Here is a 19,092-nt window from a genome sequence, read left to right on the forward strand (position 1 = left end):
ACAGTGGAGGAGGTAGAGAGAGAGGAGGGGAGGGGAGGGGAGAGGTGGGGAGGGGGGAGGGGGGAGGATGGGAAAGGCAGTGGAGCACAACAGACACTAGGATGGCAATTTGTAAATCAATGGATGTGTAACTGATGTGATTCTGCAATCTGTGCATGGGGTGAAGGTGGGAGTTCATAACCCACTTGAATCAAAGTGTCAAATATGATATGCCAAGAAATTTGTAACGTTTTGAACAACCCACAATAAAAAATTAAAAAAAAAATAAAAATAAAAAAAAAATTAAAAAAAAAATAAAGCATTATAAAGAGAATGATTTTTTTAATATGTGCAGATATTTATAATGCCTTGTTGGTAAACCCATGAGAAAATAAGCATTGTCAAAATTTCTGAAGATTGTGTATAAAAATACAAACTTTGTATTTGTATAAAAAGGGAAAACTGGAAAAAATCTATTTAAAAATGCATCGATTTTGATGCGGCAAGCCCACTTCTAGGACTTACTTCATGGAAATAATTAAGCAGGTGTACAAAGATGTATTATAAGACAGCCATTGTAATATTATTATAAGAGGGAAAGTGTCAATAAGACAATGTGTAAATAATTATGCATCAATACATGGCTGTTAAACAGAAAGAAAAATATTTAAAAAGAGAGAGGTAGATAGATTTTTTAAAAAAAAAAAATTGCTATAATACATTGCAAGTGATAAAATCAACTTCCAGAAAAAAAAAACTTTTAGGTTTATATCTACTGAAAATTCTAGGCTAAATAAGTACACAGATCATCTCATTTGATCTTCGGAACCCTGATTGTCTAGTACATCAAAACATTTATTACAAATGTTTCCTCAATAAGAGTGTGCCTTAAATGCCCAATAAAGCAACAGACAAGGCTGTTGTAGAGTAATTTCCTGACTCCTATGCTTCAGTTGTTTTTCAATCTTTAATGAGTTTATAGTCTTTTTATTTTTATTTGGTTTTACTTTTATGGAATTTTCAAACATATCAAAGTGGAAAGAGAAATAAAATGGATCTTCATATGCTGGTAACTTAGTCTCTGTGAGTACCAACTCATTGCTAATCTTGTTTCAGTGCCCTCCACACCACCCCCCAACTCCTGCCCTACAGGGGTTCTCTGAGCCAAATCTCAAATTTCACATTACTTGACCCATGAATATTTCAATGAGTAGTTCCAAAAGACAAGACAGCTACTCCCTTTGTACCACCTCGCCTTCAAGATAACAGCTGTATTATTATTTTTTCCTGTGCCTTCAAACGTAACTCTGTGCTTCTGATTGCTTCTTAGTATTGTATGGTATGAGTATAGCACAGAGTTTTTAAATTAATCTCCGTATTAACATGCATGTTAGTTTTCAATTTTTCACTGTAACAAACAGTGCTGCAGTTTTTTTTGTATGATGCTTTTTCTTTTTCTTCTGTATGGGTTGAATATTTCTTTCAGATAGATACTCAGAAATGAATTGATTAGAACTCTAGAAGATAACAAAAATTCAGTGTTCAGATATGATAATTCTAGGCTGTAAATCTACCTGTGGCTTTTCATCTCATTCAGAATAAAACCCAAAGTCTTATAATAGCCTATAAGAGCCAATGTGGTCTGGTCTCCCATACCCCATCCCAATTCCCACACAGCCATTAACTCTGTTCTTGTCACCTGTGCCAAGCATCACCAGCTCTTTTCTGCTGTTCAAATGTGATTTTCATTCCAGTGTAAACCCTGACACCTACCATCCCTTTGATCTGGAATACTCTACCTAAAATAGCCACTCCCTCCTTTGCATCTATAATTGGTTGGTAAAAATTTTAATAGGATGTTTTAAAAATAGAAAGGTGTTTTATCATTTATTTTATTAATTAACTAACATATAAATTCTGTACATATTAATGGGGTGCCATTAATTGATAAAGTTATTGATAAAGCTCAATGGTATGGGATGTGGCTCAGTGGTAAAGTGCTTGCCCGGCATGCCAGGAGGCCCTGGGTTCAAATCCTTTGAAGCCCAAAAAAAGAAAGAGGTGTGGATTGCAAGTATGGTGTTTGATACATATGTATACATTGTGTAATATTTAAATCAGGTTAAACATATCTGTGTCCTCAAATCTAGGAAGTTGATTCTAAAATGTACATGGAAAAGTAAACCTATAACTAGAAAAATTCTACAATAGAATAATACTCTATGCAGATGATCGGTCTTACTATACATTAAGACAATATAAACAATAAATTAAAAATTGTCATTGGCATGCAAATATATAGACTCACTAATGGGATAAAATAGGGAGTCTAGTAAAGGAATCAAATACATGTAGGAATTCAGTTATTGATAAAGCTGATATTTCAAATCACCTGAGAAAAGACAAATTATTCAACAAATGGTATCAGAGCAAATGGAAATATTTGAAGGAAAAAGTCTAATTATATCCCTACCTCACATTTTGTATTAAAACCAATCCCAATGATCACATATTTAACTTGAAAACTGATACCATAAAGGTGTTAAAATAGACACAAAAGGATATTTTTGTAAATTAGAATTGTATCAGACTTTTCAAAACCATGTTAAACTCAAAACCCCCAAATGATACCAATTGATTTCACTTTAAAAATATAATAAAACTTTATACATGTCAAAAATAAATCATGAAAATGAAAGAAAGATAAATGGCAAAATAGAAAACAAATATCTCATAGACACAAGACTAATTTTTAATTGGTAAGAATCGTCTTCAAATGAATGACAAAAAATAGGAGAATTTATAGAAAAAGGAATGTAAATAGTAGTTCATAACCTCATGAAAAGATGTTCATAATAAGGGAATTGCAGGCTAGGGATGTGGCTCAGGGGTAAAGTGCTTGCCCGGCATGCCATGAGGCCCTGGGTTCAAATCCTTTCAAGCCCCCAAAAAAGAAGGGGGTGTGGATTGTGAACTAAGTCTACCCTGTGATAACATTTCTTGACGCATGAGCATGGCAAAACCCCTGTATTTTGATGCCTACTCCTGGCAAAGGACTATGTAAACATAGGTACTGTCAGTCATAGTGGGACTGTGAAGTTCTTTGTGTCACACGCTACTTGGCCTCTGATTCTCAGGATCCTCCTTCTGAAGTTTCCTTTGCCTATGCCCTAGTAGCTCCTATTCATTTGTTAGAGCACAGTGTGACGTCACTTCCTGGAGGAAGCTTTCTCAGATCTTGCCTCTCACCTAAGTCATTCTACATAAGTGCTCATAATATTTATGTGCTGTTTGTTCTCCCCAGACTCAGAACTTATGAGGTCACAAACCTTTAGCAACTTGGTTTGAGGGGATACAACTGCAAAACAATGACAGAATAAACTTTTCAATAAGTCATTTAATTAAACTCTCTAAGCCTGTGTTCCCTCAAGAAAATATGTATCTCTTTGGAATACTGTGACCAAGATGAGATATTATAAAGTGCATAAGAAAATGCTTGATACACAGTAAACCCTCAAAACAAGAAAGCTATTCTCATGTTTAGTTATCAGAATCATTACCAAGGCAGTGTGTACCCTGTTGACAAATGACAGGTCAAAATTGGCCAAACTTCTGTCTTATCTTTGCTTTACACAGCTCCAGTAGCTGTATTCTGTATAGACTTTTATTTACTTAATATTTTTTATGGTGACTGACTTCTTATAATTAAATGTCTACTTGAACCTCACACTAAATTAATCTCCACAAAATTATTAGTTTTTGTAATGTATTTCTTGCAATAAATTATTATCTAATAAAAAAAAGTGTTACTGATTATCACCTAAAATCATCTTTAGAATGTGCTGCTTGACTCAATCCTTGGGAAATGCTGAGGTAGAAAATTATTTGATGTTCATTATTTCCCTTCTTTACATGTCTCTAAATTGCACCTATTAGAATTATTTATCTCCATGTTTATCTTCATCATTAACTGGGATCTCTAAGGGCAAGGACTATGACTGTAAATTCTATTGCCAGTGATTACCAAGACGCTTTCCCAGAACAGCAGCTCAATAAATGTTTGCTAAATGAATTAAGTTTTTGAATACCTACATTGATTAAGGAATGTGCTAGGTGTGTTGGCAGAACTCAAAGACAAATCAGACACAGATTCCCAATCAAGAAGATAGCAAGCTAAAAATGGAATACTTTTGCTTTTCTATAAAAATGTATGTTATACATTTATAAGTGTATGATGCATACACTTCATCTTCATGTGTGTGAACACTGAAGATGAATCACTTCCAGCTGAAAATTCCATTCAAACTATATTTTGAAAGACAAGAATGTGACTTCACAATGCGTGGGTATTTGTGTGTGTTTGCTTATGCATAAGTTACATATAAACTTAGTATTTTTTTTTTTAGAACTGTGAATCCTTCAATTTTGTTCTTTTCTTTTTTTTTAAGTTGGACACAATACCTTTTATTTTATTTATTTATTTTCATGTGGTGCTGAGAATCGAACCCTGGGGCCTCACATATTGCTAGGCAAGCGCTCTGCTGCTGAGCCACAACCCAGTCCCAGTATAAAATTTTAAAGTTACAAAAGGCATTGTAATGAAAAGTAAGTTTCTCTCAAATCTATTTCCATTTTCTCAATTCTTCTACCCAGAAATTTGCTAGTTTTCCCCCACCACCACCACCTGGAGATATTCTGTGCACCAGTGTGAAGATTCTGATGGATTTAAGGAGAGGTTGGAGAAAGTCATTCCGAAAGAGAGAATTTTAAGTGCAAAGCTAGCAAGGTAAAAATGAAGGAGAGTATGTAATGCTGGAAATTATGGGATAGCACAAAATAGTAATGAAAACATGTTGGTAGTGAGAAGGAGTTCCTGACAATTATAGAAATGAAATCATTACTGTCTTCAAAGTGTAAGAATAATTAATAAGTTCTACTTCATGTGTGTTTAGAGTAAATAATATTAAAGTTACAATGTGGTAACATTTTTAAACTACAGATCACAATGATCTTAAAATTTGGTAGCAATGTGTTGATCAGTTGGAAGAAAAATGATGCTCTTACACATTGTTGATGAAAGTGTAAATCAGTGTAATGTCTAGGAAGAAAATTGACTAATATCCACTAAAAATTTTAATGCATTTACTCTTTGATCCAGTGATTTTTTTTCTTTCTTTCTCTCTTTCTTTCTTTTTAGTTGTAGATGGACACAATACCTTTATTTATATTTTTATGTGGTGCTGAGGATCAAACCCAGTGCCTCACAGGTGCAAGGCAATTGCTCTCCACTGAGCCACAATCCCAGTGCCTGATGTAGTGATTTTACTTCTAGAATATTTCTGTTTGAATGTATCTCCTCCAAAATTCAGGTAACGAAACATATTGGTGGTCAACATGATAGTATTAAAAAGTGGAAACTCTTTGTTTTGAGGGCTCCATCTCTCACGAAAGGGGTTCAGGTCCTATATAGAAGGGGCTTTACTCAGCTTTTAGCTCACTCACACTTCCACCTTCTGCCCTTCTCCCCATCAAGAATGTTGCATCAAGGGATCCCCTGCAAGTAAACAGTAGCCATCACTGGACAAGTGAAATGGCCTTGATCTTGAATGTTTGGATTTCCCCCCCTCCAGAACTAGGAGAAAATAATTTCTGTTCTTTATAACATTTTTTTTTCCCTCAGGTATTCTTTGTAGTTTCTGTTCTTGGATATTTTGTTTATTATAATAGCCCAAAAGAACTAGGGCAGACATTATCCTTCAGGCACTTATATGTAGGAGTCATGTAAGCTCATTTATCACAACATTGTACAAAATTCCAAAAACACCACGGACAGACTAATCTGTTACACAAGGAATTCAAGACCTGGTTACAAAGGAATACTATGTTATGTTTATAAGGAAGAGAGTTTTCCAAAAATTAATATGAAATTACCCTCAAAATTTAGTTAATGCCAAAGGTAAATCACAGAAAATGTGTATAAGATGTTGTCATTTGAGGGGAGAAAAAAAGGATGGCTATGGTATGTATGTATATACACACATGCATCCACAAACACCTAAACACATATGTATCTATGCAGACACACACACACACACACACACACACACACGCTTAGGTGGGCTTACAATATATCTAAAAATTGCAAAAGAACCTGGCAAAGTGGTTTCTACCTTTGAGGGTAGAAACTGAGTATCTAGAGTGACAGAAAAAAAATTTATTTGTACTTTATGTCATTTTGTAACTGTTGAATTTTATGACCATTGAGTCAAAATATTTATTGTGTATTTATTAACTACTTGGGACTTTTGTAGTTGTTGGAGATAAAATATTTACTTACCTTGGGTTTATATTGTACATGTATGTACTATACAAATTTTAAGGCTTGGGAACTGGGTATGTGGCTCAGTGGTAGAGGGCTTGCCTAGCATGTGTGAGGTCCTGGGTTCAATCCCTAGCACTGTCAAAAAAAAAAAAAAATGAGCCTCATAAGACAAACCTAATTCATGTAATAGAACTAAAATAATATCACTTAGTTTTTATTTCTTCTACACACATTATTAAATAATTATTTTAATTCTTGCTGGTTTTGAAATCTAACCTTGCATTTTTTTTTATTATTATTTTTTTTAATTTTTTATTGTTGGCTGTTCAAAACATTACATAGTTCTTGATATATCATATTTCACACTTTGATTCAAGTGGGTTATGAGCTCCCATTTTTACCCCATATACAGATTGCAGAATCACATCAGTTACACATCCATTGATTTACATATTGCCATACTAGTGTCTGTTGTGTTCTGCTGCCTTTCCTATCCTCTACTATCCACCCTCCCCTCCCCTCCCTTCCCCTCTTCTCTCTCTGCCCCCTCTACTGACATTCATTTGTCCCCCTTGTATTATTTTTCCCTTTCCCCTCACTTCCTCTTGTATGTACTTTTGTATAACTCTGAGGGTCTCCTTCCATTTCCATGCAATTTCCCTTCTCTCTCCCTTTCCCTCCCACCTCTCATCCCTGTTTAATGTTAATCTTCTTCTCATGCTCTTCGACCCTACTCTGTTCTTAGTTACTCTCCTTATATCAAAGAAGACATTTGGCATTTGTTTTTTAGGGATTGGCTAGCTTCACTTAGCATAATCTGCTCTAATGCCATCCATTTCCCTGTAAATTCTATGATTTTGTCATTTTTTAATGCAGAGTAATACTCCATTGTGTATAAATGCCACATTTTTTTTATCCATTCGTCTATTGAAGGGCATCTAGGTTGGTTCCACAGTCTTGCTATTGTGAATTGTGCTGCTATGAACATCGATGTAGCAGTGTCCCTGTAGCATGCTCTTTTTAGGTCTTTAGGGAATAGACCGAGAAGGGGAATAGCTGGGTCAAATGGTGGCTTCATTCCCAGCTTTCCAAGAAATCTCCATACTGCTTTCCAAATTGGCTGCACCAATTTGCAGTCCCACCAGCAATGTACAAGTGTACCCTTTTCCCCACATCCTCGCCAGCACTTGTTGTTGTTTGACTTCATAATGGCTGCCAATCTAACTGGAGTGAGATGGTATCTTAGGGTGTCTAACCTTGCATTTTTTGATAAGAAAATGCAAACATTAAAAAATGATTATTCATTTTACATCAACTTTAAGTGTAAGTAGACTGCATTTAACATTATTTTTATTACAAATTTTTAAAAATTAGGATGCTAAATCTTAAAGTCCATTTTAAAATTTAGAGATCAAATAAAGGATACTAGATTTAGAAATTTAAAACTGAAAACTAAATTTGATTAAATTTTATTAAAGGGTCTGGGGGTGCAGTTCAGTGGTTGAACATGTGCTTAGCACGCACAAGGTCCTGGGTTGTCTCCAACATCATACACAAGTACTGGAAAGATATTTGTTATTGCAGCAGGTTTCAGGAAGATGACTGAAAAGGTGGTAGTGTAGTTGTGAAGCAAGAGGCCTAAAGACAGTCCACATTAGAGTGATGTGAACTTGAGTGTAGAGGTTTAAAGGACAGGTTTCAATCAGGATCCTAAAGGTTTGAGCCCTGTTGACTCTGAGGTAATCCATGCATAATGGAAAGAAGAATGAGTGTCACACTGTCTTTGGGATGTGTTCAGCTTCGGGTGATCTCATGACGTAGAAATAACTGAGCAGGACAATAAGTCAAAAGCAAAGCAGACTGTTCTTCATTGAAACTTATTTTTTAGTTTTACTCACACAAAAGGTAGCTATGTAATGACCAAGATGAGACCCACAGAAAGAAGGGTTGCTTTGCAGGGTAAAAACCAGAAAAGGAGCCATGGAGATAGAAAGGTCAATAATGGAATAAGGGGAAACAAGGAGTCCACTAGAGACAAAGAAACCAGGGAGGTGGGTTTAATAACGAGGGTCATGTAGTCAACAGGGTCAAACTATGCAGGGCAAAGAGATGACAGATAAAAGGGAAAACAGACATTAGCTGTGACATCATTTTGGAAGTGTTCCAAGGCTTGAGGTCTTTTTTTTTGGGGGGGGGGGGATCAAGGATTTAACTCAGGGGCATCAGGCCACTGAGCCACATCCCCAGCCCTTTTTGTATTTTATTTAGAGACAGGGTCTCACTGAGTTGCTTAGTACCTGCCTTTTGCAGAGGCTGGCTTTGAACTTGCGATCCTCTTGCCTCAGCCTCCCGAGCCTCTGGGATTACAGGTGTGCACCACCCTGCTTGGCAAGGCTAGAGGTCATTTTGATAAGTCTACGTGAGCAATGAGATAAAAAAAAAGGGGGAGAGAGCAAGTTAGTTAAATAGAAATACAGATTATTTTGAGAGCAAAAGAGAAATGATCTAAGAATGTTGTTTCTCACATTTCCTACAGATCAATTAACTAAAATTGTTAGTGTATCTGAACTTAAATGTGCTTTGTGTCCTATCAGGGAGTTTGTAAATGTCAGTGTGATATTCTATGCTATATACTTGTGATGAATCTCCATGTTGTGTTGAATTAAATTCCTCATTATTTTATTACCTTAATTACTCCATTAAATTTCTGTATATTCTCCCAAAAGACTAGTATCCTTAGGATAGAATACAATGTAACAGCCCACAGAGATAAGCAAATATAAGCATATGTAGGCATTTTATTCTTCTTTTCACTGAAGTAGAAAAAATCTATTTGTTTTTGTTAAAACTGAATTAGATCAGGAAGTGAATTCTATTACATTAAACTGCAAAGAAGTCACGTAAGTATAGACGGTCAAATGTTGGTTAGATCACTCTCCGACTGTTCACTGAAATCAGAGTAGGAAAGACAAATAGTGAAGCTTCTTTGGGAAATGCTGTGAGGGGGCTGAGCCCCAACATCACAGTCCTCAGAAGCCTGAGGTCATTGTGTGCCTATGCAGTTGAGTATGCAATTGAGCTAATACATAAAAGGAGGGTGGCTTTGTGCATGGCTGTCTCTAAGAATCACACCTAAGAATGGGAAAGATGGCTGTGTGGGTCATATCTGAATTTGGCCAGACGTGACTTAGTTGTTCAGTTTGATCACACTACATCTACTTTAACCCAGCAATGCTTGAATGAAAGGGCAGTTTTTGCTGAACACCTCAAGACTATCTGTGAAAAAAGGAAAAGCTAGCTCCCATGTTCCTGACTTCAGTAAATACGGAGAGACAGGGCCTTAAGTTGATTTGGGGGAAGAAGACTCAAATCAAAAGGAAACAAACCAATTGCACGTTCTTTAATTAAAGGTGAAGCGAATCGGATGTGAAAACCAGAAATCGTTGGGTGCTGTGGAAACTGCTCTGTCAGCAGGATGAGAGGCCCCTTTGTGTTCTCGGTTCCCTTCCAGGAGTAGATGGCTCATTAAGTGCTTCCCAAAGGGAAGGGCACAATCCACTACTGGGAAATGTAAGGAGCTCACAGTTCCCGCAGGCTAATAGAAGGTGTCATTTACAAGAATACACAGAGAAGAGCATTCTCCCGAAATTAAGCAGCTGTCAGTATATGTCTGATCTTAAATTAGGAAGTCACCAAAATAGAAAAAGCCTATAAGAAAAAAATATATGCATCAGAAGATCTTTCCAGAAAATGTTTTTTGAGAAACAATAACCATTAGTCAGTGGTGTGCTCCTAATATAATAATTATTATTTTGTTAATGATGGTGATTATTCAACTGAAACCATTTCTCCAAGAAAGTGCAGATTTTTTGTTGTTATTGTCCTCCTTTGGTTTTTCTTCATATTTATTTCTGTACTTACTATGGTAATCTTTGTCTCTGTGATGTTCAAGTTTTCTGATCTATGAGCTTTTCTCTACATCAATGTCAATATTGATTTCTTTCCTTTTTTTTTTTGGTACCAGGGATTGAACCCAGGGGCACTCAACCAGGAAGCCACATCTCCAGCCATATTTTGTCCATGCTGAGGTACTGTTGTAAATGATTACAACATAAGAATTTTGGAGGGACAAGATTTAGTCCATAAAAGTGAGTATTCAGTGGAACTATTCACAACATTTCTGTAGGTTAAACATTCTCAAAATAAAAATTTTAGAGAAAAAAAATTGAGGATCTGCTTGATCTCCATATACTTCTCTAAAGTCAAACTATTTTGAGAATCAAGCCTGGCACAGTGGCACACGCCTGTAATTCTAGAGACTTGGGAAGCTAAGGCAGGAGGATTGTGAGTTCAAAGCCAGCCTTAGCAAAAGTGAGGCACTAAGCAACTCAGTGAGACTCTGTCTCTGAATAAAATACAAAAAATAGGCCTGTAGGTATGGCTTAGTTGTCGAGTGCCCCTGAGTTTAATCCCTGATACCGGAAAAAATTATTTTGAGAATCAGAAATATTTCAGCATATGCTTGTGAATAAATTACTTGGGCAAGCTGTGTATAGAAAATATTTTCTTTTCCTTTTCTCTTTCTTTTTTCCCTTTTATTTGAAAGAAAAAAAAAATCAACAGAAGCTGGACTACTTTTGGTCAATTGGTCAATTTCCATCTGTCAGCCCTGTCTGGGAAGTGAAAGGAAAATAACTCAATACTAACAATCACCTTAAACACACATACACACACACACACACACACACACACACACTATACACAAAAAAAGCTTCCTGGAAACTGAAGCAGTTTTGAAATTCAAAATGAAAAACTCTCCCATTATTTTCCAAAAAGTCATAACTTCACTGACTTATTAAATTTAATGTCTTATTGACAAAAAAAATCTTAGTAATACTTCGTAGTAATATAGTACTATGATACTACCAATTGTTATAAGGATAGTCTTCAGAGATGTTTAAAGTATTCCTATTATGGACTTTTTTTTCCCATTACAATTTAGCTATAAATTAAATGAAATAATTGCATTCGCCTTTCATTTCCAATTTCTCTTGATAGTTTTCAGTCCCAAAGCCTTTTCACCTCCAGCTGTGATTTGTCAGATTTTATAACCTCTGAGTATTGTTGGTGTCACCTGTGTGAGGATGGGAACCCTTTAGAGAAAACACAGGTTGTGTAGGAAGCAGTGTTGGTGATCCAGGAAAGGATGTTCAGTCCTCAGAGTATTGAACTGATGCCCCAGCACAAGAGGTGCCACTTTTTTGAAAATGACATTAAACAGAGGTCTTAACTTCAGTGTGTTACTCTTTGGTTAAAAAGCTCCAGATTCCAACCCAGATTCATACTTCACAAGCTATTCCAAAAAAAATTTTTTTACATGTGTACAAAAGTTTTGATACTTCAAAAGGTCAGAGAAATTTGATTAAGTTGCAAATATCTTTATCACCTGATTACATTTTCAAAAGTATTTTTCTGATTATAAAGTTAGTTTATGTTTGTTAAAAAAATTTTAAAATAAAAGTATAAAAGAAGTGAAAACTAACACATAATACTTTATCTGGAGACAGAATTGTTAGATTAGCCAAGGTGTCACTCAACAGTCCACCAAACAAAGGAAAAGGAAAAAGCATGTGTCCTGTCTTTTTTGTATGGACTATAAATCAGTATACTAAATTAATTATATTAATTAACTAAAATTAATTCTGGGTCAAGTTCTCATTTGTTGTCACTCTTTCTTATTTTTGAACATAATTTAAATCATTTTCCTCTAGACAGTGCTTTGGTTATTTTCTCAAATGTTGACATTTTTTTTTATTGTTTAATTCTATATTCTTTAAAATAGCAATTCTTTTGCTTGGGGATTTCTTAATAGCATATGGTTAATATTTTAGATATGTTAATCATCTGTTAATTATTTAAAATTCTTATATTATTTACAGGCCATAATCTATAAAATATTAATCTTCAGAATACATTTAAGGCTTTCTTTGTGTTCTAATACACAGGCATATTTATTTTGTTTTATTCTATTCATTTATTTCTGAGAGAGGATGTCTCCCCATATCACCCGGGCTAATCTTGAATTCCTAGACCCAAGAGATCCTCCTGCCTAAGCCACCTGATAGCTGGGAATACTGGAACACCAACCAACACTCCTGGCTCCATATTTTATTTTAATATTCCATGTGTGTTCTAAAATTAATGTGTTTGGGGCTGGGGTAGTAGCTCAGTGGCAGAGTGCTTGCCTAGCATGTGTAAAGCAGAAGGTTCGATCCTCAGCACCACATAAAAGTAAATAAATTAAATAAAGGTATTGTGTCCATCTACAACGAAAATAAAAATTTTTTAGATTAATGTGCTTTTTCTGATTGGTGAGTATGAAATTCTTTATACAGCTAATATCCCAAACATTGTTTCTTAGGTTTCATTTTTAAATATTAAGACTCTTCGTAAAAATCGTAATCTAAGAAGTATTTTGAATTTATATTTAAATTAAAATAGACTCACATAAGCTCAGATAAATTAAAACATAATATTAGCATTGAGTAATATAACTTATTGTTACAGGGAGGGTAGAATAAGCTTCATATCTATTCTTAGTCTATACCTGTTGTATTTCTTCCCTCTCTAGTTTATTAGTTTTCAGAACCGGTTTGGTCCCTCATTCATCACTTTTCTCAATTTCCAAAAGGCACATAATGAATTTTAACCAGTTTAAACTAACTGTTGTTGGAGTGGAAGGGAAATCCCTCTTTTTTTTTATTCAAAGAAAAACTCTGCTTTTAGCTAATAAACTCAGGCAAAAAACATAAACACACAACAGGATGGAATAATGGAGAATCTAGATTTCTGAAGCAAAGTGATATTTAAATTTTATAACCCTGTTGACTTATTTGGTCTCACTTATTGTCTAAAAATTTAAAAATGTCTTTTCGTAATTAGTCGTTGAGTGTTTATGTATCTTTGACAGTGGGGACAGAGGTGGAAGGGGGAATATACATAAGCCACCCTCTTTATAGATGTAAATGTGTCCTTTAAGGTTTGTTTAGTTGACATAAAATGGGGACACACTTTAACTGTGTACCATTGGATAGTGTTGTTTCCAGAAAGACTAGAGTCACTGGAAATTTTCTCCCAGGATTACTGAAAGAATTCCCCACGCAAAGACACTTCGCCGGGAGAATTCCAATTTTATTGCAAAAGGCTGTGTGCTTATATAGAACTAAGGGGGAGATGGCAGGGCTTAGATAAATGGCGGGCCACCCGTTTATTGGCAAGTTCTTTCAGATATCAGCTCTGGAGCCCAGGAATTAGTTCTTATTGGGGCTAAGGTTCCCCGCCAGCGAGATTTGAAATTGGCGCCGGCAGGAGAGTTCACAGGGGCGGGAACTTTTCGCGCCACTGCAGAAAAGAGGAAGGTAGGAAGAAGGGGTCCTTAGGTGCCATGTTGGGGTTTTTTCCTCCGGGGTACGGCTGCCATTTATACTTTTCCCAACAATTACCACAGTAGAAATAAGAATGTCCTCCTTCTACAGGAAAAATGAAAAATGGAATGGCCTCTTCTTTCCTCTGCCATTGGTCTTTATAGGGCTGAATTCCTCATTGCATCTTGGGGTACATCCCACCCTGAGGTCTACATGTAATGAGAAGCTGTCATTCTCATGGAGATCCCCATAAACAGCTCTAACAATATTCTAAGCATTGACAGCCTTAGAAACCTCATTTGATATGTGGGTTCTCACCTGTTCTGTTCATGGATTGATCATACAATGCCACAACTGCCAATTTCATATGGAGTTTGGATCCTAAGCCTTCAATTTAATTCCAGAGGATTCAGAATGTGGCCTTTTGTAGGTGGTGTAACCCCAATAAAGACCCAGTGATGTTTACAGATACACTGAACAATGTATTTACCTTTTGGGTCCTAGATACATGTTATTCTTTGGGTTAGAAATCACCCGCTGTGCTCTTTCCTTTTATTGGAAAGACCTTGATATTAGTCACCCTTATTGTTGCAGAGAAAAACCACAGAAATTTTTCTTCTAGTCACTGTGACTGTCCATGATACTTTCAAGGTCAGAATTGTTTGTCCTCCAGATGAGGGTCAGAAAAACCATATCTCATCTTTCGAGAAAAACAGCCAGGTCAATTTCATCACAGAAAACAGGTTTTAAAAATATGAAAGTAAATATATATGTATGAAAGTAATCCCTACCCAGAATATGCACATACACAATTGTTTGATGATAGGAAAGTAGGTAACAAGAGTAGTCATCAGACTTTGAAAAATTAATAGTCAACATTGTGTAGTAGAACAGATGGCCAAGAAGGAAACTTTGAGGGCAGGCTATTGGCTACTGGGAGTACCCTTCTCATTTTAAACAGAATGATGGTGAATACAGCAATCTAAGCTCTCAAAGAAAAAACAAAGCATCACCTCTGAAACTTGGAAAATTCACACCATTATTCTAGATGTTTATATGACTAAATTGGTTATCTATTGATACATAATAAACCATTTGAAATTTTCAGATCCTAACACAGCAATTACTTACTGAGCTCAGGATTCTTTAGATTATCCGTTTGTGCTGAGCTGATCAGGACAATTATTCTCTTGTTTTGAGTGAGGTGAGCTCATCAGTTATTGCCTGCTGCCAGTTCTGTGGGACTGGCTGGGGCAGGTTAAGATGTACTCATTCAACTGCAAAGTAGGGGCTGAAAATTTGCAAGGGTGGCTCAGTTTTCTTCCCATCTCATCCTCAAGCAAGACAACCCAAATTGGTTCACATGACAGCAGGGTTCCACAGCAATAAGGATAAAAACCTTAACACAAGTTTTGTATTGATTTCTGGTTTTGCTTGTTTTAAGATCTCTTCATCGTGTTAGCAAAAGGCAGGTCACATGACCTTTTGATGGCAAAGGATACAAAAATACACTGAAAAGAAGCATGCATGAGGAATGGGAAACCCATGAAGCCTTTACCGAGTACTCCCCCTAATCCTTAGAAAATAAAAAAGGCAAAGTCCAAGGAATCAAAGTTTTCATTTAAAACCAGACAGCACCCAGGGGTGACCTTAATGTTAAAAAATCTGTGCCAGTCTCCAAAGACTCTCTTTTTTTATTTTAAATCATGTCACCAAACCACAAAGTTATAATATTAGGAGGGACTTATTTATACTCTTGTCATCCACTACCGTCTCCGAAATGTAAATCCATGTAAACAGATGACCTTTGTGAACTATCAGGTAAAGATCTATACAAACATAATTTAAATTGTGTGATATTGCCCTCCTTCTGAGAAGTCTGCTGATCCTAAGCTTCTCCTATGTAGAGGTCCCATAGGCTCTTCATTTAAACACACATTCAGTTCATCACCAGTCATACTGTATTACGATATGTATTAGACTATAAACATCACTGGAAGCATTTTATATGTCAGATTGTGTTTATCAAGTGACTAACACAGGAGCTCATATAAAAATATTCAATGCAGGGCTAGTGATGTAGCTCAGTAGTAAAACACCTACCTATAATGCACAAGGCCCTGGGTTCAATTCCCTGGCCAAAACAAAACAAAACAAAACAAAAAAGACATCCAATCCATATTAGTCAAATAAATGTTCTCATTTACATTCTTCATTTTTATTCTCAGATAAAAGTGTTTAGATGGAGGCAGGTGTGGTGGCACACACCTATAATTCTAGAGACTTAGGAGGCTGAGTCAAGAGGATCACAAGTTCAAGCCCAGCCTCAGCAACTTAGTGAGGCCCTATGTAATTTAGCAAAACTCTGTCTCAAAATAAAATAAAAAATAAAAAGGGCCAGAGATGTGATTCAGTATTAAAACACCTCTGGTTTCAATCCCTAGTTAACCACTCCTGACTCTACAAATGTTTATATGGTATTATTTTTTTTTCTCATAGACATAAAAGGAGCCCTTTTTATTTATAGACAAAATAGAGTATATATGATGGTAGAGAAGAAATACTTTCCCATAGAGAATTTCAAATGATTTATGTAAATAATTCCTTCCCTTGAGAGATAGAGCTTAATTGCTCTCTTCCTTTAGTGTGGGTTCTGCTTAGCAGCTTGTTCTCAAGGAGTAGAGAATGGAAAGATGTGTGTGGGGGGGGGTAATTTTATGATGGAAGAATTGGCAAACACCTCGTCAGGCAAGTGACCATCAAGGTTAATGTCATTGTTTGAATTGTGTTGATAGCATGTTCTTTTGATGGAATGTAAGAATAGTACTGCAAGTGTGTGGTATTTCTCCCTCAAACCCAGGATCCTAACCTATTCATGAGAAAAATATCAAATAAAATTTGAAATAATTTCTACAAAACCCCTGGCTAGTACTCCTAAAAACTGTCGAGGTCATCAAAACAAGGAAAATCTTGTGACAATTTATCATAAACAAAAACAAAACAGGAGACATGACAACTTAACATAATGTGGTATCGTCTCAGGAACCAAGACAGAAAAAGTAAAAAAGGGGAAAACTTGTGAAATAGACTAAAGTGTGAAGTTTGGTTATTAGTAAGATGTTGATCTTAGCCTTTAGCTAAGTTCCATCATATGTTCCAACAAATGTTCCATCATAACATAAGATGTTAACAATAGTGGAAACTGAGTGTGGCATGAATGTACCATCTTAACAATGTTTCTGTAAATCTAAAACTATTTAAAATAAGAAGTTTACATGTCTAACTTAACAAAAGGTTACAGTCTGAGAAATGTGTCCTTAGGCAATTTTCACTTGTGAACATTAAATGAAGACTGCTACAATGTCAGTCAGCAACAAAATTTTACAAGATCATAATTCTATATGAGGTCAGTTGTAGACCAAACTATCATTATGCACAGGATTGTATTTAATATTGAAAACTAACTCAGCTTCCAAGAAAAGGAAAAAAAATATATTCACCTTCAGTTCTGATACAGTTCATTTCATGAAGAAGTGACAGGAAATATCACATAAACAGCACCTTGACCTTTAGTCATAAAATAAAATATGAGTCCATCTTAAATCAAGAGTAGTCACAGAAATTTAAGACAATGTGACCTATTTGGGAAAACAGATCAGAGATGAAAATGAAGACACAGTTTCCAGTAATGATAACTTCAAGATGATAGAAAACAATAAAGAATTATGAAGTGGTCTCAGTTTACCAAAGGTTTATGAATTGGTGGGGAACTGGATATCTGGGGGGAATTGTATAAAAAGATTTATTTTTCATTCTAAATTATTATGTGTCTTTCAAATTTTATATTGTGTGAATGCATGTATTACCTACTCTTAAAAAATTAATTAGCAGTTGGCCATGTTTGGAAGCAGCAAATATTGCTAAAGCCATGTATGTGGGTGAAAATCCACCTCTTTCAGCCAAAAATGACAAGATTGAGCCTGGTAAGCTGTACAACCAGTGGCCAGGTAAACCAAGCCAGCAAGTGGAATGCCTGTTTGTGCCTGGCAGATTTTCAAAACTGACACGGCCACAAAATCTGACTCCTGCCAAATAATACAGCCAGAATTAAAAAAAAAAAAAACTAATAATCATAATAACTGCTACAGACTAGAAACTTTCCATCATGAAATTTAAATATTAGCAGAATAAAAAGGCAATTTGATGGTATTAATTAGCATGGTCCTTTCACAATTAAGTAAAACTTTAAGAATGTATTTTTTATGTTCTTAGGACAGAACCTATCCAAAAATATCACTAAAATGATGGTGGTCTTTGAATAGCAGATTATCACACACTCAGCCTTCTTCTATTTTATAATCAGACTTTGGCAAGATTCATCAGTGTTTAGATGAATAAAAAATGTTATGAACTGGAAGATTTTCCAAATAGGTCTGTGATTTTTACCAAAAACTTTCTGAGATCTTGCAGTAAATGTACTAACGAGTAAGTTTTGAGCAGTTGCTAACCTTGTCAGAGATAGAGTTCCTTAGTTGATCAAATTCTTATGAAGACGGTAATAAGGAAACTTCTAATCTCTCGTGAGCAATATAAGGAAATCTTGAAGAAATCTGATTCCCCCAAAAGATATGAGTTTCTAAGGATTGGTAGAACATTAAGAAAAGGAAAATGCTTTATAGTTAGTTTAATCAAATTCCTTAATTTCATAGATGAAAAAAAATTCAGAATCATAGAAATTAGATAACTTGTTCATGATCACTCAGCAAATACTTGGCAAATAGAATTAGATTCCAAATGTCTTCCACCTTGTCTTGCACTGAATGTAGATATGCCTTTAATTAAGTACACACTTGACTTTCACTGATATGCCTAGACATAAAAATAGAGGGGTGGAGAAGCATGAAGGAAATATACCAATTCAAAATAAATGAAGTCATGGGAGAAATCTGGAGTCCCAAAAGGGGTGGAAAAAGAATTAAACAAAGTGACTGAAAGTATCTACCCTCTCATTAAAAAAAGTCTCTCCTCCTTGATTCCATGAGCAATTTTTCTTTCAGTAGTACATTCTAAATATGAGTTTTATGTCTGACAAAGTATATCGTGTTAGCTTTTTTGTTGCTGTGACTAAAATCCCTGACAAGAGCAACTTTAGAGAGAGAAAAGTTTATTTGAGGCTTAGGGTTTCAGAGGTCTCAGTTCACAATTGGATGAGCCCATTACTTTGGTTAAGGTGGGGCAAAACATCATGGTGGAAGTGCATGGTGGAGGAAAGCTGCTCAGCTTGGGGCCACTGCGAAGGAGAGAGAGAGAGAGAGAGAGAGAGAGGAGGGAGAGAGAGAGAGAGAGAGAGAGAGTTTTTTAATATTT

General features: G+C 35.6%; 1 long non-coding RNA gene across 5 annotated transcripts in view; it reads left to right on the forward strand.

The window, feature by feature from the left end:
* Window positions 1–19,092, forward strand: part of LOC107142636 — a 154,066-nt gene that overhangs the window by 18,169 nt on the left and 116,805 nt on the right. The window contains exon 3 of one of the 5 annotated variants that reach the window (XR_007343360.1): window positions 10,326–10,449. The exons of the other annotated variants lie outside the window; for them this stretch is intronic. This is a non-coding gene — a long non-coding RNA (uncharacterized LOC107142636). The remainder of the gene's footprint in view (window positions 1–10,325; window positions 10,450–19,092) is intronic. 5 annotated transcript variants of the gene reach the window in all.

Source organism: Marmota marmota, unplaced genomic scaffold (genome assembly GCF_001458135.2).
Source record: "Marmota marmota marmota unplaced genomic scaffold, marMar, whole genome shotgun sequence".
NCBI lineage: Eukaryota > Metazoa > Chordata > Mammalia > Rodentia > Sciuridae > Marmota > Marmota marmota.